Source organism: Sycon ciliatum, chromosome 1 (genome assembly GCF_964019385.1).
Source record: "Sycon ciliatum chromosome 1, ocSycCili1.1, whole genome shotgun sequence".
In the NCBI taxonomy this organism is placed as follows: domain Eukaryota; kingdom Metazoa; phylum Porifera; class Calcarea; order Leucosolenida; family Sycettidae; genus Sycon; species Sycon ciliatum.
Genome location: NC_088643.1, coordinates 60,631,633 through 60,655,092, shown reverse-complemented (window position 1 = coordinate 60,655,092; position 23,460 = coordinate 60,631,633). Strand labels below are relative to the sequence as shown.

Here is a 23,460-nt window from a genome sequence, read left to right as displayed (position 1 = left end):
TTTGAAGATAGACTGAAGCCGCTGAATAATCAAAAAGAACGTAGATCTACGCAGCACTGTCCTGTTTTCTGTGCGACGAACACTGAAGAAGAACTGAGCCTTGCAGCAAGGAAGACAAAGAAAGAGAAGAAAAGAAGAAGAAGAAAAGAAATGAAATGAAAAGGAAAGAAAAGAAAAGAAAAGAAAAGAAAAAAGTCTACAGCACGAGGTATTCCCAGGCGGTCACCCATCCAAGTACTAACCTCGCCCGACGTTGCTTGACTTCGGTGATCGGACGAGAACCGGTATTTTCAACGTGGTATGGCCGTAGACATTCTTTTCCTTTCGCCTACTCCCCTTATACTGAAAACACCCAGTGTCGCGCACGCACGCACAATAACACACACACAAATACATGCTGGGCGCACAGGTACAGTCCATAGCTGCCATCAGGGATCTAGGGCGTCTGCCTGCGTGCGGCTGCAAAAACGCAATTGCATGCTGGGTCAGGGGTTCGGGGAAGAAAGAAAAAAACACCTTTGAAGATAGACTGAAGCCGCTGAATAATCAAAAAGAACGTAGATCTACGCAGCACTGTCCTGTTTTCTGTGCGACGAACACTGAAGAAGAACTGAGCCTTGCAGCAAGGAAGACAAAGAAAGAGAAGAAAAGAAGAAGAAGAAAAGAAATGAAATGAAAAGGAAAGGAAAGAAAAGAAAAGAAAAGAAAAAAGTCTACAGCACGAGGTATTCCCAGGCGGTCACCCATCCAAGTACTAACCTCGCCCGACGTTGCTTGACTTCGGTGATCGGACGAGAACCGGTATTTTCAACGTGGTATGGCCGTAGACATTCTTTTCCTTTCGCCGACTCCCCTTATACTGAAAACACCCAGTGTCGCGCACGCACGCACATCAACACACACACACACACACAAATACATGCTGGGCGCACAGGTTCAGTCCATAGCTGCCATCAGGGATCTAGGGCGTCTGCCTGCGTGCGGCTGCAAAAACGCAATTGCATGCTGGGTCAGGGGTTCGGGGAAGAAAGAAAAAAACACCTTTGAAGATAGACTGAAGCCGCTGAATAATCAAAAAGAACGTAGATCTACGCAGCACTGTCCTGTTTTCTGTGCGACGAACACTGAAGAAGAACTGAGCCTTGCAGCAAGGAAGACAAAGAAAGAGAAGAAAAGAAGAAGAAGAAGAAAAGAAATGAAATGAAAAGGAAAGAAAAGAAAAGAAAAGAAAAGAAAAGAAAAGAAAAAAGTCTACAGCACGAGGTATTCCCAGGCGGTCACCCATCCAAGTACTAACCTCGCCCGACGTTGCTTGACTTCGGTGATCGGACGAGAACCGGTATTTTCAACGTGGTATGGCCGTAGACATTCTTTTCCTTTCGCCGACTCCCCTTATACTGAAAACACCCAGTGTCGCGCACGCACGCACAATAACACACACACAAATACATGCTGGGCGCACAGGTACAGTCCATAGCTGCCATCAGGGATCTAGGGCGTCTGCCTGCGTGCGGCTGCAAATACGCAATTGCATGCTGGGTCAGGGGTTCGGGGAAGAAAGAAAAAAACACCTTTGAAGATAGACTGAAGCCGCTGAATAATCAAAAAGAACGTAGATCTACGCAGCACTGTCCTGTTTTCTGTGCGACGAACACTGAAGAAGAACTGAGCCTTGCAGCAAGGAAGACAAAGAAAGAGAAGAAAAGAAGAAGAAGAAAAGAAATGAAATGAAAAGGAAAGAAAAGAAAAGAAAAGAAAAGAAAAGAAAAATGTCTACAGCACGAGGTATTCCCAGGCGGTCACCCATCCAAGTACTAACCTCGCCCGACGTTGCTTGACTTCGGTGAAAGAGAAGAAAAGAAGAAGAAGAAGAAGAAGAAAAGAAATGAAATGAAAAGGAAAGAAAAGAAAAGAAAAGAAAAGAAAAAAGTCTACAGCACGAGGTATTCCCAGGCGGTCACCCATCCAAGTACTAACCTCGCCCGACGTTGCTTGACTTCGGTGATCGGACGAGAACCGGTATTTTCAACGTGGTATGGCCGTAGACATTCTTTTCCTTTCGCCGACTCCCCTTATACTGAAAACACCCAGTGTCGCGCACGCACGCACAATAACCCACACAAATACATGCTAGGCGCACAGGTACAGTCCATAGCTGCCATCAGGGATCTAGGGCGTCTGCCTGCGTGCGGCTGCAAATACGCAATTGCATGCTGGGTCAGGGGTTCGGGGAAGAAAGAAAAAAACACCTTTGAAGATAGACTGAAGCCGCTGAATAATCAAAAAGAACGTAGATCTACGCAGCACTGTCCTGTTTTCTGTGCGACGAACACTGAAGAAGAACTGAGCCTTGCAGCAGGGAAGACAAAGAAAGTGAAGAAAAGAAGAAGAAAAGAAAAGAAATGAAATGAAATGAAATGAAAAAGAAAGAAAAGAAAAGAAAAGAAAAGAAAAAAGTCTACAGCACGAGGTATTCCCAGGCGGTCACCCATCCAAGTACTAACCTCGCCCGACGTTGCTTGACTTCGGTGATCGGACGAGAACCGGTATTTTCAACGTGGTATGGCCGTAGACATTCTTTTCCTTTCGCCGACTCCCCTTATACTGAAAACACCCAGTGTCGCGCACGCACGCACAATAACACACACACAAATACATGCTGGGCGCACAGGTACAGTCCATAGCTGCCATCAGGGATCTAGGGCGTCTGCCTGCGTGCGGCTGCAAATACGCAATTGCATGCTGGGTCAGGGGTTCGGGGAAGAAAGAAAAAAACACCTTTGAAGATAGACTGAAGCCGCTGAATAATCAAAAAGAACGTAGATCTACGCAGCACTGTCCTGTTTTCTGTGCGACGAACACTGAAGAAGAACTGAGACTTGCAGCAAGGAAGACAAAGAAAGAGAAGAAAAGAAGAAGAAGAATAGAAATGAAATGAAAAGGAAAGAAAAGAAAAGAAAAGAAAAGAAAAGAAAAATGTCTACAGCACGAGGTATTCCCAGGCGGTCACCCATCCAAGTACTAACCTCGCCCGACGTTGCTTGACTTCGGTGATCGGACGAGAACCGGTATTTTCAACGTGGTATGGCCGTAGACATTCTTTTCCTTTCGCCGACTCCCCTTATACTGAAAACACCCAGTGTCGCGCACGCACGCACAATAACCCACACAAATACATGCTAGGCGCACAGGTACAGTCCATAGCTGCCATCAGGGATCTAGGGCGTCTGCCTGCGTGCGGCTGCAAATACGCAATTGCATGCTGGGTCAGGGGTTCGGGGAAGAAAGAAAAAAACACCTTTGAAGATAGACTGAAGCCGCTGAATAATCAAAAAGAACGTAGATCTACGCAGCACTGTCCTGTTTTCTGTGCGACGAACACTGAAGAAGAACTGAGCCTTGCAGCAGGGAAGACAAAGAAAGTGAAGAAAAGAAGAAGAAAAGAAATGAAATGAAATGAAATGAAATGAAAAAGAAAGAAAAGAAAAGAAAAGAAAAGAAAAAAGTCTACAGCACGAGGTATTCCCAGGCGGTCACCCATCCAAGTACTAACCTCGCCCGACGTTGCTTGACTTCGGTGATCGGACGAGAACCGGTATTTTCAACGTGGTATGGCCGTAGACATTCTTTTCCTTTCGCCGACTCCCCTTATACTGAAAACACCCAGTGTCGCGCACGCACGCACAATAACACACACACAAATACATGCTGGGCGCACAGGTACAGTCCATAGCTGCCATCAGGGATCTAGGGCGTCTGCCTGCGTGCGGCTGCAAATACGCAATTGCATGCTGGGTCAGGGGTTCGGGGAAGAAAGAAAAAAACACCTTTGAAGATAGACTGAAGCCGCTGAATAATCAAAAAGAACGTAGATCTACGCAGCACTGTCCTGTTTTCTGTGCGACGAACACTGAAGAAGAACTGAGACTTGCAGCAAGGAAGACAAAGAAAGAGAAGAAAAGAAGAAGAAGAATAGAAATGAAATGAAAAGGAAAGAAAAAGAAAAGAAAAGAAAAAAGTCTACAGCACGAGGTATTCCCAGGCGGTCACCCATCCAAGTACTAACCTCGCCCGACGTTGCTTGACTTCGGTGATCGGACGAGAACCGGTATTTTCAACGTGGTATGGCCGTAGACATTCTTTTCCTTTCGCCGACTCCCCTTATACTGAAAACACCCAGTGTCGCGCACGCACGCACAATAACCCACACAAATACATGCTAGGCGCACAGGTACAGTCCATAGCTGCCATCAGGGATCTAGGGCGTCTGCCTGCGTGCGGCTGCAAATACGCAATTGCATGCTGGGTCAGGGGTTCGGGGAAGAAAGAAAAAAACACCTTTGAAGATAGACTGAAGCCGCTGAATAATCAAAAAGAACGTAGATCTACGCAGCACTGTCCTGTTTTCTGTGCGACGAACACTGAAGAAGAACTGAGCCTTGCAGCAAGGAAGACAAAGAAAGAGAAGAAAAGAAGGAGAAGAAAAGAAATGAAATGAAAAGGAAAGAAAAGAAAAGAAAAGAAAAAAGTCTACAGCACGAGGTATTCCCAGGCGGTCACCCATCCAAGTACTAACCTCGCCCGACGTTGCTTGACTTCGGTGATCGGACGAGAACCGGTATTTTCAACGTGGTATGGCCGTAGACATTCTTTTCCTTTCGCCGACTCCCCTTATACTGAAAACACCCAGTGTCGCGCACGCACGCACAATAACCCACACAAATACATGCTAGGCGCACAGGTACAGTCCATAGCTGCCATCAGGGGTCTAGGGCGTCTGCCTGCGTGCGGCGGCAAATACGGAATTGCATGCTGGGTCAGGGGTTCGGGGAAGAAAGAAAAAAACACCTTTGAAGATAGACTGAAGCCGCTGAATAATCAAAAAGAACGTAGATCTACGCAGCACTGTCCTGTTTTCTGTGCGACGAACACTGAAGAAGAACTGAGCCTTGCAGCAAGGAAGACAAAGAAAGAGAAGAAAAGAAGAAGAAGAAAAGAAATGAAATGAAAAGGAAAGAAAGAAAAGAAAATAAAAGAAAAGAAAAGAAAAAAGTCTACAGCACGAGGTATTCCCAGGCGGTCACCCATCCAAGTACTAACCTCGCCCGACGTTGCTTGACTTCGGTGATCGGACGAGAACCGGTATTTTCAACGTGGTATGGCCGTAGACATTCTTTTCCTTTCGCCGACTCCCCTTATACTGAAAACACCCAGTGTCGCGCACGCACGCACAATAACCCACACAAATACATGCTAGGCGCACAGGTACAGTCCATAGCTGCCATCAGGGATCTAGGGCGTCTGCCTGCGTGCGGCTGCAAATACGCAATTGCATGCTGGGTCAGGGGTTCGGGGAAGTAAGAAAAAAATACCTTTGAAGATAGACTGAAGCCGCTGAATAATCAAAAAGAACGTAGATCTACGCAGCACTGTCCTATTTTCTGTGCGACGAACACTGAAGAAGAACTGAGCCTTGCAGCAAGGAAGACAAAGAAAGAGAAGAAAAGAAGAAGAAGAAAAGAAATGCAATGAAAAGGAAAGAAAAGAAAAGAAAAGAAAAAAGTCTACAGCACGAGGTATTCCCAGGCGGTCACCCATCCAAGTACTAACCTCGCCCGACGTTGCTTGACTTCGGTGATCGGACGAGAACCGGTATTTTCAACGTGGTATGGCCGTAGACATTCTTTTCCTTTCGCCGACTCCCCTTATACTGAAAACACCCAGTGTCGCGCACGCACGCACAATAACACACACAAATACATGCTAGGCGCACAGGTACAGTCCAAAGCTGCGTTCAGGGATCTAGGGCGTCTGCCTGCGTGCGGCTGCAAATACGCAATTGCACGCTTGGTCAGGGGTACGGGGAAGAAAGAAAAAAACACCTTTGAAGATAGACTGAAGCCGCTGAAAAATCAAAAAGAACGTAGATCTACGCAGCACTGTCCTGTTTTCTGTGCGACGAACACTGAAGAAGAACTGAGCCTTGCAGCAAGGAAGACAAAGAAAGAGAAGAAAAGAAGAAGAAAAGAAATGAAATGAAAAGGAAAGAAAAGAAAAGAAAAGAAAAGAAAAAAGTCTACAGCACGAGGTATTCCCAGGCGGTCACCCATCCAAGTACTAACCTCGCCCGACGTTGCTTGACTTCGGTGATCGGACGAGAACCGGTATTTTCAACGTGGTATGGCCGTAGACCAACGCATATGGCCGATTGGTTTGCAGGCCTGCCTGCGAATGATGAGGTCCCGAGTTCGAGACCCGCGCTGGTAGCAGGGAGCGTGTAAAGACTTTTTACGTGAGTAAAGACTTTTTATGCGTGGTGAACTGCGCCGACACCCACGGTCAACTGGGTACTCACAGCTCGGAGTGAGGGTAAAAAGGATGCAGTTTACAGGGTTATGGGCCGTTACACGCCCGATTGGTTGAGAGACTCACCTACTCTCCCCTGACTCACTTGTGAGGTCTGCATTCGCCACTAAGGTGTGCAAGGCATAGGCATAGTGGTGGCCTGCGGAAGCGAAGGCTAGTTTGTGTGTTTCTGAACATTCAAGCGATGCCAACGCGAATCCCGCGAATTATTATTATTATTATGGCCGTAGACATTCTTTTCCTTTCGCCGACTCCCCTTATACTGAAAACACCCAGTGTCGCGCACGCACGCACAATAACCCACACAAATACATGCTAGGCGCACAGGTACAGTCCATAGCTGCCATCAGGGATCTAGGGCGTCTGCCTGCGTGCGGCTGCAAATACGCAATTGCATGCTGGGTCAGGGGTTCGGGGAAGAAAGAAAAAAACACCTTTGAAGATAGACTGAAGCCGCTGAATAATCAAAAAGAACGTAGATCTACGCAACACTGTCCTGTTTTCTGTGCGACGAACACTGAAGAAGAACTGAGCCTTGCAGCAAGGAAGACAAAGAAAGAGAAGAAAAGAAGAAGAAGAAAAGAAATGAAATGAAAAGGAAAGAAAAGAAAAGAAAAGAAAAGAAAAAAGTCTACAGCACGAGGTATTCCCAGGCGGTCACCCATCCAAGTACTTACCTCGCCCGACGTTGCTTGACTTCGGTGATCGGACGAGAACCGGTATTTTCAACGTGGTATGGCCGTAGACATTCTTTTCCTTTCGCCGACTCCCCTTTTACTGAAAACACCCAGTGTCGCGCATGCACGCACAATAACACACACAAATACATGCTGGGCGCACAGGTACAGTCCATAGCTGCCATCAGGGATCTAGGGCGTCTGCCTGCGTGCGGCTGCAAATACGCAATTGCATGCTGGGTCAGGGGTTCGGGGAAGAAAGAAAAAAACACCTTTGAAGATAGACTGAAGCCGCTGAATAATCAAAAAGAACGTAGATCTACGCAGCACTGTCCTGTTTTCTGTGCGACGAACACTGAAGAAGAACTGAGCCTTGCAGCAAGGAAGACAAAGAAAGAGAAGAAAAGAAGAAGAAGAAAAGAAATGCAATGAAAAGGAAAGAAAAGAAAAGAAAAGAAAAAAGTCTACAGCACGAGGTATTCCCAGGCGGTCACCCATCCAAGTACTAACCTCGCCCGACGTTGCTTGACTTCGGTGATCGGACGAGAACCGGTATTTTCAACGTGGTATGGCCGTAGACATTCTTTTCCTTTCGCCGACTCCCCTTATACTGAAAACACCCAGTGTCGCGCACGCACGCACAATAACCCACACAAATACATGCTAGGCGCACAGGTGCAGTCCAAAGCTGCGTTCAGGGATCTAGGGCGTCTGCCTGCGTGCGGCTGCAAATACGCAATTGCACGCTGGGTCAGGGGTTCTGGGAAGAAAGAAAAACCACCTTTGAAGATAGACTGAAGCCGCTGAAAAATCAAAAAGAACGTAGATCTACGCAGCACTGTCCTGTTTTCTGTGCGACGAACACTGAAGAAGAACTGAGCCCTGAAGCAAGGAAGACAAAGAAAGAGAAGAATAGAAGAAGAAGAAGAAAAGAAATGAAATGAAAAGGAAAGAAAAGAAAAGAAAAAAGTCTACAGCACGAGGTATTCCCAGGCGGTCACCCATCCAAGTACTAACCTCGCCCGACGTTGCTTGACTTCGGTGATCGGACGAGAACCGGTATTTTCAACGTGGTATGGCCGTAGACATTCTTTTCCTTTCGCCGACTCCCCTTATACTGAAAACACCCAGTGTCGCGCACGCACGCACAATAACACACACAAATACATGCTGGGCGCACAGGTACAGTCCATAGCTGCCATCAGGGATCTAGGGCGTCTGCCTGCGTGCGGCTGGAAATACGCAATTGCATGCTGGGTCAGGGGTTCGGGGAAGAAAGAAAAAAACACCTTTGAAGATAGACTGAAGCCGCTGAATAATCAAAAAGAACGTAGATCTACGCAGCACTGTCCTGTTTTCTGTGCGACGAACACTGAAGAAGAACTGAGCCTTGCAGCAAGGAAGACAAAGAAAGAGAAGAAAAGAAGAAGAAAAGAAATGAAATGAAAAGGAAAGAAAAGAAAAGAAAAGAAAAGAAAAAAGTCTACAGCACGAGGTATTCCCAGGCGGTCACCCATCCAAGTACTAACCTCGCCCGACGTTGCTTGACTTCGGTGATCGGACGAGAACCGGTATTTTCAACGTGGTATGGCCGTAGACATTCTTTTCCTTTCGCCGACTCCCCTTTTACTGAAAACACCCAGTGCCGCGCATGCACGCACAATAACACACACAAATACATGCTGGGCGCACAGGTACAGTCCATAGCTGCCATCAGGGATCTAGGGCGTCTGCCTGCGTGCGGCTGCAAATACGCAATTGCATGCTGGGTCAGGGGTTCGGGGAAGAAAGAAAAAAACACCTTTGAAGATAGACTGAAGCCGCTGAATAATCAAAAAGAACGTAGATCTACGCAGCACTGTCCTGTTTTCTGTGCGACGAACACTGAAGAAGAACTGAGCCTTGCAGCAAGGAAGACAAAGAAAGAGAAGAAAAGAAGAAGAAGAAAAGAAATGCAATGAAAAGGAAAGAAAAGAAAAGAAAAAAAGTCTACAGCACGAGGTATTCCCAGGCGGTCACCCATCCAAGTACTAACCTCGCCCGACGTTGCTTGACTTCGGTGATCGGACGAGAACCGGTATTTTCAACGTGGTATGGCCGTAGACATTCTTTTCCTTTCGCCGACTCCCCTTCTACTGAAAACACCCAGTGTCGCGCACGCACGCACAATAACACACACAAATACATGCTAGGCGCACAGGTACAGTCCAAAGCTGCGTTCAGGGATCTAGGGCGTCTGCCTGCGTGCGGCTGCAAATACGCAATTGCACGCTTGGTCAGGGGTTCGGGGAAGAAAGAAAAAAACACCTTTGAAGATAGACTGAAGCCGCTGAAAAATCAAAAAGAACGTAGATCTACGCAGCACTGTCCTGTTTTCTGTGCGACGAACACTGAAGAAGAACTGAGCCTTGCGGCAAGGAAGACAAAGAAAGAGAAGAAAAGAAGGCTCAGTTCTTCTTCAGTGTTCGTCGCACAGAAAACAGGACAGTGCTGCGTAGATCTACGTTCTTTTTGATTATTCAGCTCCTTCAGTCTATCTTCAAAGGTGTTTTTTTCTTTCTTCCCCGAACCCCTGACCCAGCATGCAATTGCGTATTTGCAGCCGCACGCAGGCAGACGCCCTAGATCCCTGATGGCAGCTATGGACTGTACCTGTGCGCCCAGCATGTATTTGTGTGTGTGTTATTGTGCGTGCGTGCGCGACACTGGGTGTTTTCAGTATAAGGGGAGTCGGCGAAAGGAAAAGAATGTCTACGGCCATACCACGTTGAAAATACCGGTTCTCGTCCGATCACCGAAGTCAAGCAACGTCGGGCGAGGTTAGTACTTGGATGGGTGACCGCCTGGGAATACCTCGTGCTGTAGACTTTTTTCTTTTCTTTTCTTTTCTTTTCTTTCCTTTTCATTTCATTTCTTTTCTTCTTCTTCTTTTCTTCTCTTTCTTTGTCTTCCTTGCTGCAAGGCTCAGTTCTTCTTCAGTGTTCGTCGCACAGAAAACAGGACAGTGCTGCGTAGATCTACGTTCTTTTTGATTATTCAGCGGGAACACTGATATCCAGCTCTGTGTCGGTCTGGCGGTGGAGAAGGGTGCGTCGGCTTGGCTGACCTGTAGACCCCTGAAGGCCCATGGCTTTGCCCTCTCGAAGGGTGAGTTCCGGGATGGCCTCGCGCTCCGCTATGGCTGGCCGCCAGCCCACCTTCCATCGATCTGCCCGTGTGGTGCATCGTTCACCGTCGCCCACGCCTTGTCGTGCTCTCTGGGTGGGTTTCCCTCACTGAGGCACAACGAGGTACGAGATGTTACGGCTGGTCTCCTCAAACGGGTCGCCAACAACGTCACCACTGAACCACACCTGCAGCCGGTAACTGGGGAAGCATTCCGCTACCGCTCTGCCATAACGGACCCCCAGGCTAGGCTGGATATAGCAGCGAGTGGTGTCTGGGGTGGGCGTTTTGACCGCACTTTCTTCGACGTACGGGTTTTTAACCCTTTCGCGGCTTCAGATCGCTCCACCTCAGTACCCTCCTGCTACCAGCGCCACTAACGGGAGAAACGCCGCTGCTATGAGGAGCGTGTTCGAGAGATCGAACATGCAACTTTTTCACCTCTCGTTCTCTCCTCAACAGGCGGCATGGGCAAGTCGGCAACAGCCTGCTATAAGCGGATTGCCGGGCTCCTGTCCGACAAGACGAAGGAGCCGTACAACCGTGTAATGGCGTGGATTCGCTGCCGACTTGGCTTTGCTCTGGTTCGCTCCAGCATGGTTTGTTTGCGTGGTGCTCGGCGACGCCCCATGCGCGTCAGCGATGTGGCGGATGCATCTGCTACCTTGGCCGTTGCCGAGGCCCGCTGCCCTGTGTAACTGACTGCAAGTGTTTCCTAAATCAGTTCCTATTCCTCATTGTTGCTTCTTTTTTTCCCCTCTAGTTTTCTTTTACGGTATTATAATTTCACGGAGAAGGCGGAGAGCCCGAACGTGTGCAGTTCTATGGTTATTATTTGCCATGGTGACCCCCGTAAGTCCAAATAACTGGCAGGGCAGGGTTGGGCCTTTTTCTTTCTTCTCGGATATATTTTCATGACATGCTCACTGATGGTAAAGAGTACATAATGTACTCTTGTTATTATTTTGTGTTCAAAACTCCCGCGTTCGCGTGTGGACTCCGTAAAAAAATAAAAAATAAATTCTCCACGAAAAAAAAAAATTATTCAGCGGCTTCAGTCTATCTTCAAAGGTGTTTTTTTCTTTCTTCCCCGAACCCCTGACCCAGCATGCAATTGCGTATTTGCAGCCGCACGCAGGCAGACGCCCTAGATCCCTGATGGCAGCTATGGACTGTACCTGTGCGCCCAGCATGTATTTGTGTGTGTGTTATTGTGCGTGCGTGCGCGACACTGGGTGTTTTCAGTATAAGGGGAGTCGGCGAAAGGAAAAGAATGTCTACGGCCATACCACGTTGAAAATACCGGTTCTCGTCCGATCACCGAAGTCAAGCAACGTCGGGCGAGGTTAGTACTTGGATGGGTGACCGCCTGGGAATACCTCGTGCTGTAGACTTTTTTCTTTTCTTTTCTTTTCTTTTCTTTCCTTTTCATTTCATTTCTTTTCTTCTTCTTCTTTTCTTCTCTTTCTTTGTCTTCCTTGCTGCAAGGCTCAGTTCTTCTTCAGTGTTCGTCGCACAGAAAACAGGACAGTGCTGCGTAGATCTACGTTCTTTTTGATTATTCAGCGGCTTCAGTCTATCTTCAAAGGTGTTTTTTTCTTTCTTCCCCGAACCCCTGACCCAGCATGCAATTGCGTATTTGCAGCCGCACGCAGGCAGACGCCCTAGATCCCGGATGGCAGCTATGGACTGTACCTGTGCGCCTAGCATGTATTTGTGTGGGTTATTGTGCGTGCGTGCGCGACACTGGGTGTTTTCAGTATAAGGGGAGTCGGCGAAAGGAAAAGAATGTCTACGGCCATACCACGTTGAAAATACCGGTTCTCGTCCGATCACCGAAGTCAAGCAACGTCGGGCGAGGTTAGTACTTGGATGGGTGACCGCCTGGGAATACCTCGTGCTGTAGACTTTTTTCTTTTCTTTTCTTTTCTTTCCTTTTCATTTCATTTCTTTTCTTCTTCTTCTTTTCTTCTCTTTCGTTGTCTTCCTTGCTTCAAGACTCAGTTCTTCTTCAGTGTTTTTTTTTTTTTTTTTTTTTTTTTTTTTTTGCAAACAGTACAGTACAATTTTATTGAAACAAAGAAAAATGATGGCACCTATGTACAGGGGATGGCCCACGCCTGGTATAAAGTAAACGTAAAAGAGAAAAAAGTAGTACAGTGAAATCGATAACAATAGTTCAGTTCCCACACAATACCGCTCCTGAGCCGGATCAGACCACAATCCTAGCCTCGGCAACCGCCAGTGCGGCAGAAGCAGAGACAAGGCGGTGGCAGTGGATCGGTCGGCGGGCACCCCGAAGACAGGCAACACTTGCACGCAGGAGGGCGAAGCTCAGCCGGGCACGAATCCAGGCCATGACAGAGGAGTAGGCTTCACGAGTCTTCTCGGACAACATGGAGGCAATGCGCTTGTAAAGAGAAATAGCTGAATTGCCCATGCCACCATGTGCCGAGAAAACCCTTCTTCAGTGTTCGTCGCACAGAAAACAGGACAGTGCTGCGTAGATCTACGTTCTTTTTGATTATTCAGCGGCTTCAGTCTATCTTCAAAGGTGTTTTTTTCTTTCTTCCCCGAACCCCTGACCCAGCATGCAATTGCGTATTTGCAGCCGCACGCAGGCAGACGCCCTAGATCCCTGATGGCAGCTATGGACTGTACCTGTGCGCCTAGCAGGTATTTGTGTGTGTTATTGTGCGTGCGTGCGCGACACTGGGTGTTTTCAGTATCAGGGGAGTCGGCGAAAGGAAAAGAATGTATACGGCCATACCACGTTGAAAATACCGGTTCTCGTCCGATCACCGAAGTCAAGCAACGTCGGGCGAGGTTAGTACTTGGATGGGTGACCGCTTGGGAATACCTCGTGCTGTAGACTTTTTTCTTTTCTTTTCTTTTCTTTTCTTTTCATTTCATTTCTTTTCTTCTTCTTCTTTTCTTCTCTTTCTTTGTCTTCCTTGCTGCAAGGCTCAGTTCTTCTTCAGTGTTCGTCGCACAGAAAACAGGACAGTGCTGCGTAGATCTACGTTCTTTTTGATTATTCAGCGGATTCAGTCTATCTTCAAAGGTGTTTTTTTCTTTCTTCCCCGAACCCCTGACCCAGCATGCAATTGCGTATTTGCAGCCGCACGCAGGCAGACGCCCTAGATCCCTGATGGCAGCTATGGACTGTACCTGTGCGCCCAGCATGTATTTGTGTGTGTGTTATTGTGCGTGCGTGCGCGACACTGGGTGTTTTCAGTATAAGGGGAGTCGGCGAAAGGAAAAGAATGTCTACGGCCATACCACGTTGAAAATACCGGTTCTCGTCCGATCACCGAAGTCAAGCAACGTCGGGCGAGGTTAGTACTTGGATGGGTGACCGCCTGGGAATACCTCGTGCTGTAGACTTTTTTCTTTTCTTTTCTTTTCTTTTCTTTCCTTTTCATTTCATTTCTTTTCTTCTTCTTCTTCTTTTCTTCTCTTTCTTTGTCTTCCTTGCTGCAAGGCTCAGTTCTTCTTCAGTGTTCGTCGCACAGAAAACGGGACAGTGCTGCGTAGATCTACGTTCTTTTTGATTATTCAGCGGCTTCAGTGTATCTTCAAAGGTGTTTTTTTCTTTCTTCCCCGAACCCCTGACCCAGCATGCAATTGCGTATTTGCAGCCGCACGCAGGCAGACGCCCTAGATCCCTGATGGCAGCTATGGACTGTACCTGTGTGCCTAGCATGTATTTGTGTGGGTTATTGTGCGTGCGTTCGCGACACTGGGTGTTTTCAGTATAAGGGGAGTCTGTAACAGTTTTCCCCTGGTCTCTACAACTTTACACTCCCTCGCACCTCATGCGTCTTACGCCTGTCTATTAGCACCTTCATTGGCGCCATTGCCACATGTATACTATCACATTTTGCATATAACTGGTCGAGGCACGCTCAACCAGGCCTCTTACTTTTCAAGTTTGATTAAACCTGTTACACTGGTAGCAGAGGATGGTTATTACTCTGCTTTTGGCAGGTGTTCTGGTCGCTCTGCTTACGCTCCTCGTACTCGTCGTTCGGCTGATAAACGATATCAAGACCGCTCAGCGCGTTAGCCAAGGAAACCGAACGATACATCCGAACTCGGAACCGTGGGAGCCAACACCCCGCCTTACGAAAGAGCCGCCTGTGTTTGGAGGAGATTCCGCTACATTCAAAGAACGGACGTTTGCAATGGACATGGCCCTACGGTCGTTGGCACTCCCAAATGCGGCACAGAGGGTCGACTACGCGGCAGGAGTTTTGACTGGAAACGCTCGTCTTTGGTTGATAGCGGCCTGCTCTGCGGCCTGCTCTGAAAGCGGCACTTGGCGATGTGTACGGACCACGGCACCACGAGGAAACATCGCGTATGGGACTAATTTCCGCAGCGCAGCGCGGGTCGCTGGACGCATACATTGCTGCTTTCACTCGCCTCAGCCTGCAAGTGCCGGAAATCGACCACCACACCAGAGCGCTGCTGTTCGTCAGGGGTCTAGTGCCGCACATCCAGCGACAGGTCATGCGTGAGCATCCACGTACCCTGGAGCAAGCTGTCATGGCAGCAAACACCGTGGAGCAGTCGTCAGGGCCACCGGCGTCGGGGCCACCAGCCAGTAGAGAGTCGCGTTCCGTGCCCAGCTTCCGTGGTCAGGGCCTCCGCAAGCTGACGGACCAAGAGCGTGTCCAACTGCGAGCAATGGGACACTGCTTTGCTTGCAGGAAGCCAGGCCACCTCGCTAAAGACTGTACTGAGGGTGGACAGCGCTACCCAAACGCTGGTCGCCAGTAAGAAAGGGGGTGCGCTTACTGGCGACGACCCAAGCACCCACGCCGGTACCAGTCGCTAACCGGTTCGGAGCTCTGGAGGTTGAAGACGTTGCTCTCCAGGAACCTACGGAGCCGGAGACACCCATAGCTGTAGGAAATTGTCCCGTTGCAGAAAGGTGTCATATCAGCAACGTCAGCGTCGGCAATGAACCTGAACACGACCTACTGCGCATACAGGGAAAGATCGGCGGTCGCCGTGCAGTGATGCTGAGAGATTCCGGTTCGACGCATGACTTCATTGCAGACAGTTTTGTTCGAAAGCATCATCTTGACACGGATGCAAGCTCAGCAGTGCTGAGCGTAACATTGGCGGACGGCTCGACCAGCGAGGTCCCGCAGATTTCCACACGCACGCTAAGGGTGACAGTCGGGGGCTTCAGTGAGGAACAGCACTTTACTGTGTATCCCCTGACTCGCTACGACGCTATTCTTGGCAAGCCGTGGCTTACAAGGAACAACCCCAGCATCAACTTCCGTACGAACGAAGTTCAGTTGGACGGTGAGCCCTTTGTTGCCAAATTGCCTTCAGCTAACCCGCCGACAGCCGACCGGCCATCTGTGGAAAGCATGTTTATCAGTGGCCGACAAGCTCGTCATGCCCTGAGGAGTGGAGCCGAGGGGTTTCTTGCATGGGTCACTGCTGCAAACGAGGAGAATCGTTCCGGGCCACAACTCCAGGAATCAGAGCAACAAGACATCCAGAACCTGCTCAAGAGGTACCAGGATTTATTTCCAGACGAGCTGCCGAATGAGCTTCCACCGAAGAGACCAGTCGACCATGAAATCCAGATAGAAGATGGAGCCAGACCACCGTCTCGACCCGCCTACCGCCTGCCGAAACCAGAGATGGACGAGCTCCAGTCACAGCTGTCAGAATTACTTGAGAAGGGATTCATTGAGCCAAGTAAGTCACCATACGGTGCACCTGTGTTTTTTGTGAAAAAGTCGGATGGTACTCTGAAAATGGTGTGCGATTGGCGAGAATTGAATAGAATTACGATCAAAAACAAAGCTTGTCTTCCTAATATTGATGACTTATTCGACACGATCCAGGGCAGTGCATATTTCTCCAAGTTGGACTTGCGGTCGGGGTACAATCAAATCAGAATTCAAGACTCGGATGTTTCTAAGACGGCCATTAATACGCCGTTCGGCCACTTCCAATTTAGAGTCATGGGATTCGGGCTGACTAATGCCCCGGCCACCTTTCAGTCACTCATGAACTCTATTCTGCAACCGCATCTCCGAAAATTCGTTGTAGTATTCTTGGATGACATTCTAGTTTTCAGCAAGACCTGGGAAGATCATCAGCATCATCTTCAAACAGTTCTAGAAACACTTAGAAATAGTGAGCTGTATTGCAAACAGTCTAAATGCGAATTCGGCGTGAGAGAAGTTCTCTTCTTGGGGCATAAAATCAACGGCACATCAATTTCCCCTGATCCCAAGAAGATAAGTGCTGTGGAAACATGGCCAACTCCGTCGTCAGTAACTGATGTGAGGAAGTTTCTTGGCTTTGCAAACTATTTCCGAAGGTTCATAGATCGACACTCGACCATCTCTCGTCCATTAGAAGAAATCACCGGAAAAAATTCACGCTTTGAATGGAGCGCTGCTAGACAGAAGGCATTCGAGTCTCTAAAATCAGCATTACTCGAGGCGCCAGTGTTGCAACTGGCCGATGTTGAGAAAAGCTTCACGGTAGAAACTGACGCAAGTGACTTTGCCGTGGCGGGTGTGCTCCTGCAGCAGGGAGAAGATATGGATTTGCATCCCGTAGCCTATTGTAGTCGGAAACTGTCAGCTGCAGAACGCAACTATACTGCGGCCGAGAGGGAAACGTTGGCTGTGGTATTTGCATTAAAGTGCTGGAGAATCTATCTATTCCGCCACTTTGACCTGATGACTGATAATATGGGTGTTGTCTATTTACGAACCAAACCGACTCTCACCAAGCGTGAGGCAAGATGGGTAGAGTTTTTAGCTGACTATGACTTTACGGTCTTTCACAAACCAGGAAAGAAAAACATTGCCGACCCGCTTTCACGCCGTCCAGATCTGTTCAGTGATTCTGAAATAGGCGGGTCATGCTATCCTCCTAACATTCAGTTGAATGCTAGAGCATACCCTAGAGATTAATCCAGACTTAGCGCAGTTAATTGTCAGCGGTTACAAGTGCGACAAGGATCTTGCTCCCATTATCAGGAGACTGAAAAATTCAAGCCATGACAATCTGCACGACCGTTACCTTCTAAATGAAACACCCGGTTATCTTTATCTCCGATCTTCACCACAGAACAGGTTATGCATTCCAAAGAGTAGCAAACTCCGACTCGCCCTGCTTCAAGAATACCATGACTGTGTGACTGCGGGGCATCCCGGTCGAGATTGCACCTATTTCAGACTCGCTAGATATTTCTATTGGCCCAGAATGGGACTGGATGTAAAGGCGTTTGTCAAGTCATGTGACGTCTGCCAACGAGTTAAAGGCGGCCAGCTAAAAACTGGTCTCTTGCAGAATTTACCAGTGCCCAGTCAGCCGTGGGCGGATATCTCGATGGATTTTATCATGGGTTTGCCTAGGACCGATACAGGTCATGATGCTATATATGTATTTGTAGACCGCTTGACAAAGTGTGTACATTTAGCACCTACTTCCTCTACTATTGACGCTAAAGGAAGTGCTGATCTGTATATTCAACATGTATTTCGACTTCATGGTTTGAGTACTAGTATTGTATGTGATCGTGATCCAAGATTTACGGCAGCATTTTTTCAGGAATTGTTTGATCGCTTAGGAACGAAACTAGCATTTAGTACTGCCAATCACCCTCAGACAGATGGCCTAACTGAACGAGTAAACAGAATAGTAGAGGATGTGCTGAGGGCTTTTGTAAATCATAAACAAGATAACTGGGATATGCTCCTACCTCTCTGTGAGTTTTCTATCAACAGCGCTACTCAATCATCTACAGGAAACACACCGTTCTTCTTAAATTACGGTCTAAATCCCAGAGCGCCACCCGACTTCCTCAACCCTATTCAGGGAGGCAGAGATTCAGCTGATTGGTTGCAAGCAAGACAAGACGCGGTCAAGATCTCACAAGATGTGCTAGTGGCAGCTCAAGCTCGTCAGGCCTTCTATGCAGATCGGACAAGGGTCGAGGGAAAGCTGAAGGTGGGAGATTTGGTAATGGTCTACCGGGATTTCCTCCTGACTCCTGAAGCTCGGGACCGACCATCCCATAAATTACGCCCCAAGTGGTTTGGCCCCTTTCCTATAACCCATGTGGTCGGCCCGAATGCCTACAAGCTCAAGTTGCCTCATACCAGCCGCTGTCACCCGGTATTTAATGTGTCGGCACTCCGTGCCTACGAGAAGAACGCTATTCCTAATAGGAGACAGCCTACGCCTCCGCCTATCACGGACCTTGATGGTCATGCCCGCTATGTGGTGGAGAACATTCTCAGTCACCGCCGTCGGCAGAATCAGCTTCAGTACCTAGTCAAGTGGCAAGGCTACTCTGATGCCACTTGGGAGCCTGAACATTATTTGTTGGATGAATCTGGTAATGACATTGTTCCACTTCAGAAGTACAAAACCTTGGCTTCTGCCCGCTGAGTTTTGCAGTTGAACTTCTAGTTTCACCTTACACATTTGTTGAGCTTATTACACTTTATTTGCATGGAGTTTCAGTCGTCTTATTGTGTTACTTCAGTGCGAAGCCTTTTTTCGTCTCGCACGTGTTTGCGCTTATTGTACTCTATTCCACTTGAGCATTTGGGTTATAAGCTCCTTCCTCTCCATAGGAGGGGGATGATGTAACAGTTTTCCCCTGGTCTCTACAACTTTACACTCCCTCGCACCTCATGCGTCTTAGGCCTGTCTATTAGCACCTGCATTGGCGCCATTGCCACATGTATACTATCACATTTTTGCATATAACTGGTCGAGGCACGCTCAACCAGGCCTCTTACTTTTCAAGTTTGAGTAAACCTGTTACAGAGTCGGCGAAAGGAAAAGAATGTCTACGGCCATACCACGTTGAAAATACCGGTTCTCGTCCGATCACCGAAGTCAAGCAACGTCGGGCGAGGTTAGTACTTGGATGGGTGACCGCCTGGGAATACCTCGTGCTGTAGACTTTTTTCTTTTCTTTTCTTTTCTTTTCTTTCCTTTTCATTTCATTTCTTTTCTTCTTCTTCTTTTCTTCTCTTTCTTTGTCTTCCTTGCTGCAAGGCTCAGTTCTTCTTCAGTGTTCGTCGCACAGAAAACAGGACAGTGCTGCGTAGATCTACGTTCTTTTTGATTATTCAGCGGCTTCAGTCTATCTTCAAAGGTGTTGTTTTCTTTCTTCCCCGAACCCCTGACCCAGCATGCAATTGCGTATTTGCAGCCGCACGCAGGCAGACGCCCTAGATCCCTGATGGCAGCTATGGACTGTACCTGTGCGCCTAGCATGTATTTGTGTGGGTTATTATGCGTGCGTTCGCGACACTGGGTGTTTTCAGTTTAAGGGGAGTCGGCGAAAGGAAAAGAATGTCTACGGCCATACCACGTTGAAAATACCGGTTCTCGTCCGATCACCGAAGTCAAGCAACGTCGGGCGAGGTTAGTACTTGGATGGGTGACCGCCTGGGAATACCTCGTGCTGTAGACTTTTTTTCTTTTCTTTTCTTTTCTTTTCTTTTCTTTCCTTTTCAATTCATTTCTTTTCTTCTTCTTCTTTTCTTCTCTTTCTTTGTCTTCCTTGCTGCAAGGCTCAGTTCTTCTTCAGTGTTCGTCGCACAGAAAACAGGACAGTGCTGCGTAGATCTACGTTCTTTTTGATTATTCAGCGGCTTCAGTCTATCTTCAAAGGTGTTTTTTTCTTTCTTCCCCGAACCCCTGACCCAGCATGCAAGTGCGTATTTGCAGCCGCACGCAGGCAGACGCCCTAGATCCCTGATGGCAGCTATGGACTGTACCTGTGCGCCCAGCATGTATTTGTGTGTGTTATTGTGCGTGCGTGCGCGACACTGGGTGTTTTCAGTATAAGGGCGACTCTAGTTCCGACACTGGTGCCCAATTTAGCCGCCGCTGACGTGAAGTCCGCATCCCGTATCGGCACGCGCGGTTCAAATAATGCAAGCACCACTGCCCACCAAATAAAGCCGCGGTTAGTCCACGTTGCCCTAACTGAGAGTGGGAAGGCAACCCTGATGAGGCACCGTCGCGACGCTACCTTCAAAGGGGCTAATGTTTACATTCAGCACGATCTGACACGGCCCGAACAAGCACGGAGAAGGGCTCTGGTGCCCAAAATGAAGGCCCTTCGCAGTAAGGGTATACAGTGCCACCTGCCCCGCGATACAATTATCTCCGGAGGCAAAGTGCTCACAGATGAGGACATTGAACGGATGCTACATGACCATGACGTGACCCAATAGGACACACCAAGGGCATCCCTAGTGATACAACCACCCACTGACACCAACGACGGAAAGCTAAGTATCACCCGTGCATGCATTTCTAAAAAGATTCCCCTTTGTTAATTGCCCACATAAATATCTGTAGCCTTTTAAATAAACTGCATGAAGTTCAATACATTCTATTCAAACATAAGATTGACGTCCTAGCAATCTCGGAGACATGGCTGAAAACAGCAATCCCTGACGGCTTAATCAAACTGCCTGGATACGAAGTACACAGAAGAGACCGCAAGCTAAAGACAGGAGGCGGTGTATGTATCTACATCAATGACAAACTTAAGCACAGACAATTACATATCCTCCAAGATATCGAAGCCGTTTCCATCCAGTTAGTATTGCCGCACAATCCCCTGAACATAGTATGCACGTACAGACCCCCTTCATCCCCCGTCACATTTTGGGAGGAGTTGCTCAACACCGTTGATGACATCGAATCACACACGAGAGAAGCTCATACCATCGTGCTAGGCGACCTCAACGTCAACATCGCAGACCACCAACACCAGCAGTACAGGCACTTCCTAAGCTTCTGCCACGCTACCAACTTACAGAACGTAGTTACGTCCCCAACCAGATTTCCGAGCCAATCGGTGCTAGACTTAATCTTACTACCCCGTACAATTTATCCACCAGCACGCATCTCCCATTCCTCAGGGAGACAGAGCATCATCTACCATGGCTGTTCCGTTGAGCCATGCGACGCTTCCGATCATCAACTAGTAGTTTTAGAGCTGTTGGCTACATCGCACTCTGCGCCGCAGAATCCACCAGTCAGAACCCGGAAGCCTCCAATAAGAACCATAAACGCACAGGCATTCCAGACAGAGATCACTTCGAAGATGTCAATCGTCGAGAACCAACCAACTGACCTCAATGCAAACATTGAACTTTTTCAGGGCTCCATCACTGAAGCACTTGATCACCATTGCCCCGTGAGGATAGTTACCTTTTCCACTAAGTATAAACCCGCACCATGGGTCGACGACGAGCTACGTAAACTGCTCTACCGCAGAAAACGAGCTCATAGACTCCTGCTGAAACAGCCGGGTGACCAGCAGCGAATCCAGTCTTTCCGAGCGCTTCGCCGACAGTGCAAAATCACCATGCGCCGTAAGAAAGCCAATTACTTTCAGGCCGAGTTCATCAACAACAGACGGAACCCTAGACGTCAGTGGAGCGCTATGAACAGCCTACTTGGCAGAACGAAAGTCAGCCGTGAGCCTGGAGCTAGTATTGCAGACATTACATCTGTATTCTCAGAAATAGTTGGACCTTTGCTGCCGACAGAGACTTCTGACGCCCTGACGCTGGCATCCGTGCCTGATCAACCATCCAACATTCTACCTGGTCTGCCGTGTGGCCCCCAGTCAGACGGCACTCTAGTTTCTTTTACCCGAATCACAGCGGAGGACGTTAAGTTCCATCTCCGTGCTATGGACAGTCGCAAAGCAAGCGGTCCTGACGCCATCCCCCCGCTCGTTTACAAACTTGTGCCTGATCAAATTGCACCAACGCTTGCCTCTCTCTTGTCGTTATCCCTCGAAACTGGAGAATTCCCAACGCCCTACAAGCTAGCACATGTCCGTCCGATCCACAAACGTGGGGACGCTTCCGACCCTCGCAACTACAGACCCATCTCCCTCCTTCCTCTCATGTCCAAACTTCTCGAGCGGTGTGCGCTAGAGCAACTTACGCAATACATGGATAGCGCCAGTCACATGGAATCCCTCCCTGCAGTTCAGTTTGCGTACCGCAAAAACCACTCCTGCGACGATCTTCTCGCTCTGGTGGCAAATGATTGGAGTCAAAGTCTAGACCAGAACGAGTATGTGGCTGCAGCTTTCCTCGACATGTCCAAAGCCTTCGACACTGTCAACCACAGTTTGCTCCTCCAAGAACTGTTCGAGATTGGCGTGGGAGGGGTTGCACTGCGTTGGTTCGCATCATACCTTACTGACCGGCAGCAGAGAGTTGTCACCAAGTCTAGCAGAGGTGCCTGTTATTCTGCCTCCAGAGGTGTACCTCAAGGATCTATCCTTGGACCTGTCTTGTTCAATCTTGCTGTCCGCAAACTGCCAGAGTGTGTTGCTAGTACCAAGGTCCGTCAGTTTGCTGACGACGTTTCTGTCTACAAATCCGGAAGGGATCCACAGAAGCTCACTGCAGACTTGGCCAGAGACGTTCTGTCAATCCGCAACTTCCTCCGGGACCACGGCCTTCAACTCAACGCGGAAAAGACACAGTTCATCATATTCCGCCCAAAGTCCAAGGCGGTCCCAGCTAATCTCCAATTGTCAATTGACAGCACTAGCATACCGCCTTCAGCCACGATCAAATACCTTGGCCTCCTGTTCGATGAGCATCTTACGTACCGAGATCACATCACGCTCCTGGAACGCAAGATAGGCACTAAACTCGCTGTGTTCAGGAAAATCAAACACAATCTAACACCTGCTGCCAAACGAGTCTTCTACTGTTCCTTCATTCAAGCCCAACTTGAATACGGCTCTAATGCATTTGCGCACAGCCTCCAAGTCTCACAAATGGACCGCATTACTCGTATCTCCAACCGTGCTGTTCGGATTGTCTTCGGCTACCCGAAGTACTACGATGCTTCTCTTGTTCTAGCTAGGAACTATCTCGCTGCTATCTCCCTTAGATATCAATTTCGCCTGTTTGTACTGGTGTTTCGAGCCCTCCATAAGTTGTGCAGTCCACTACTCTCGACCTGCTTCCTCCCTCGCACTGCCACTTCACAAACCTCAGCCCGTACACGCTCTCAATCCACTTTGTCACTTAGTCTTCCTTTAGTTTCTCGCCGCTATGGTTTATACTCGCTTAGCTTTCTTGGTTCTGATCGTTGGAATGCGCTTCCTGCTGATATTCGCACAATCTCCTTGCTCAGAAACTTCCGTTCATCTATTCAACAATTCATAGGGTACCCTGTAAAAAGGCCC

The 23,460-nt window shown here is 48.4% G+C and overlaps 24 non-coding genes across 24 annotated transcripts; 7 read left to right on the top strand and 17 right to left on the bottom strand.

The window, feature by feature from the left end:
• Positions 1–193: 193 nt before the first annotated feature.
• LOC135807505 (5S ribosomal RNA) lies at positions 194–312 on the bottom strand. The gene has a single exon (XR_010551782.1). It is a non-coding gene; the product is annotated as a 5S ribosomal RNA (ribosomal RNA).
• A 398-nt stretch (positions 313–710) lies between these two features.
• Positions 711–829, bottom strand: LOC135807504 (5S ribosomal RNA). Its single transcript, XR_010551781.1, has one exon. It is a non-coding gene; the product is annotated as a 5S ribosomal RNA (ribosomal RNA).
• A 419-nt stretch (positions 830–1,248) lies between these two features.
• On the bottom strand, positions 1,249–1,367 carry LOC135807503 (5S ribosomal RNA). Its single transcript, XR_010551780.1, has one exon. It is a non-coding gene; the product is annotated as a 5S ribosomal RNA (ribosomal RNA).
• Positions 1,368–1,928: 561 nt separating this feature from the next.
• Positions 1,929–2,047, bottom strand: LOC135807501 (5S ribosomal RNA). The gene has a single exon (XR_010551778.1). It is a non-coding gene; the product is annotated as a 5S ribosomal RNA (ribosomal RNA).
• A 408-nt stretch (positions 2,048–2,455) lies between these two features.
• LOC135807500 (5S ribosomal RNA) lies at positions 2,456–2,574 on the bottom strand. The gene has a single exon (XR_010551777.1). It is a non-coding gene; the product is annotated as a 5S ribosomal RNA (ribosomal RNA).
• Positions 2,575–2,977: 403 nt separating this feature from the next.
• LOC135807656 (5S ribosomal RNA) lies at positions 2,978–3,096 on the bottom strand. Its single transcript, XR_010551928.1, has one exon. It is a non-coding gene; the product is annotated as a 5S ribosomal RNA (ribosomal RNA).
• A 408-nt stretch (positions 3,097–3,504) lies between these two features.
• On the bottom strand, positions 3,505–3,623 carry LOC135807499 (5S ribosomal RNA). Its single transcript, XR_010551776.1, has one exon. It is a non-coding gene; the product is annotated as a 5S ribosomal RNA (ribosomal RNA).
• Positions 3,624–4,017: 394 nt separating this feature from the next.
• LOC135807498 (5S ribosomal RNA) lies at positions 4,018–4,136 on the bottom strand. Its single transcript, XR_010551775.1, has one exon. It is a non-coding gene; the product is annotated as a 5S ribosomal RNA (ribosomal RNA).
• A 391-nt stretch (positions 4,137–4,527) lies between these two features.
• Positions 4,528–4,646, bottom strand: LOC135807497 (5S ribosomal RNA). Its single transcript, XR_010551774.1, has one exon. It is a non-coding gene; the product is annotated as a 5S ribosomal RNA (ribosomal RNA).
• Positions 4,647–5,051: 405 nt separating this feature from the next.
• Positions 5,052–5,170, bottom strand: LOC135807496 (5S ribosomal RNA). The gene has a single exon (XR_010551773.1). It is a non-coding gene; the product is annotated as a 5S ribosomal RNA (ribosomal RNA).
• Positions 5,171–5,561: 391 nt separating this feature from the next.
• Positions 5,562–5,680, bottom strand: LOC135807495 (5S ribosomal RNA). The gene has a single exon (XR_010551772.1). It is a non-coding gene; the product is annotated as a 5S ribosomal RNA (ribosomal RNA).
• A 393-nt stretch (positions 5,681–6,073) lies between these two features.
• On the bottom strand, positions 6,074–6,192 carry LOC135807493 (5S ribosomal RNA). The gene has a single exon (XR_010551771.1). It is a non-coding gene; the product is annotated as a 5S ribosomal RNA (ribosomal RNA).
• An 802-nt stretch (positions 6,193–6,994) lies between these two features.
• Positions 6,995–7,113, bottom strand: LOC135807667 (5S ribosomal RNA). Its single transcript, XR_010551937.1, has one exon. It is a non-coding gene; the product is annotated as a 5S ribosomal RNA (ribosomal RNA).
• A 391-nt stretch (positions 7,114–7,504) lies between these two features.
• On the bottom strand, positions 7,505–7,623 carry LOC135807492 (5S ribosomal RNA). Its single transcript, XR_010551770.1, has one exon. It is a non-coding gene; the product is annotated as a 5S ribosomal RNA (ribosomal RNA).
• Positions 7,624–8,011: 388 nt separating this feature from the next.
• On the bottom strand, positions 8,012–8,130 carry LOC135807491 (5S ribosomal RNA). The gene has a single exon (XR_010551769.1). It is a non-coding gene; the product is annotated as a 5S ribosomal RNA (ribosomal RNA).
• A 393-nt stretch (positions 8,131–8,523) lies between these two features.
• Positions 8,524–8,642, bottom strand: LOC135807489 (5S ribosomal RNA). The gene has a single exon (XR_010551767.1). It is a non-coding gene; the product is annotated as a 5S ribosomal RNA (ribosomal RNA).
• A 387-nt stretch (positions 8,643–9,029) lies between these two features.
• LOC135807488 (5S ribosomal RNA) lies at positions 9,030–9,148 on the bottom strand. The gene has a single exon (XR_010551766.1). It is a non-coding gene; the product is annotated as a 5S ribosomal RNA (ribosomal RNA).
• Positions 9,149–9,792: 644 nt separating this feature from the next.
• LOC135807487 (5S ribosomal RNA) lies at positions 9,793–9,911 on the top strand. The gene has a single exon (XR_010551765.1). It is a non-coding gene; the product is annotated as a 5S ribosomal RNA (ribosomal RNA).
• A 1,572-nt stretch (positions 9,912–11,483) lies between these two features.
• LOC135807486 (5S ribosomal RNA) lies at positions 11,484–11,602 on the top strand. Its single transcript, XR_010551764.1, has one exon. It is a non-coding gene; the product is annotated as a 5S ribosomal RNA (ribosomal RNA).
• A 396-nt stretch (positions 11,603–11,998) lies between these two features.
• On the top strand, positions 11,999–12,117 carry LOC135807485 (5S ribosomal RNA). The gene has a single exon (XR_010551763.1). It is a non-coding gene; the product is annotated as a 5S ribosomal RNA (ribosomal RNA).
• An 847-nt stretch (positions 12,118–12,964) lies between these two features.
• Positions 12,965–13,083, top strand: LOC135807712 (5S ribosomal RNA). Its single transcript, XR_010551981.1, has one exon. It is a non-coding gene; the product is annotated as a 5S ribosomal RNA (ribosomal RNA).
• Positions 13,084–13,476: 393 nt separating this feature from the next.
• LOC135807484 (5S ribosomal RNA) lies at positions 13,477–13,595 on the top strand. The gene has a single exon (XR_010551762.1). It is a non-coding gene; the product is annotated as a 5S ribosomal RNA (ribosomal RNA).
• Positions 13,596–19,058: 5,463 nt separating this feature from the next.
• Positions 19,059–19,177, top strand: LOC135807483 (5S ribosomal RNA). The gene has a single exon (XR_010551761.1). It is a non-coding gene; the product is annotated as a 5S ribosomal RNA (ribosomal RNA).
• Positions 19,178–19,573: 396 nt separating this feature from the next.
• On the top strand, positions 19,574–19,692 carry LOC135807482 (5S ribosomal RNA). The gene has a single exon (XR_010551760.1). It is a non-coding gene; the product is annotated as a 5S ribosomal RNA (ribosomal RNA).
• Positions 19,693–23,460: the final 3,768 nt, after the last annotated feature.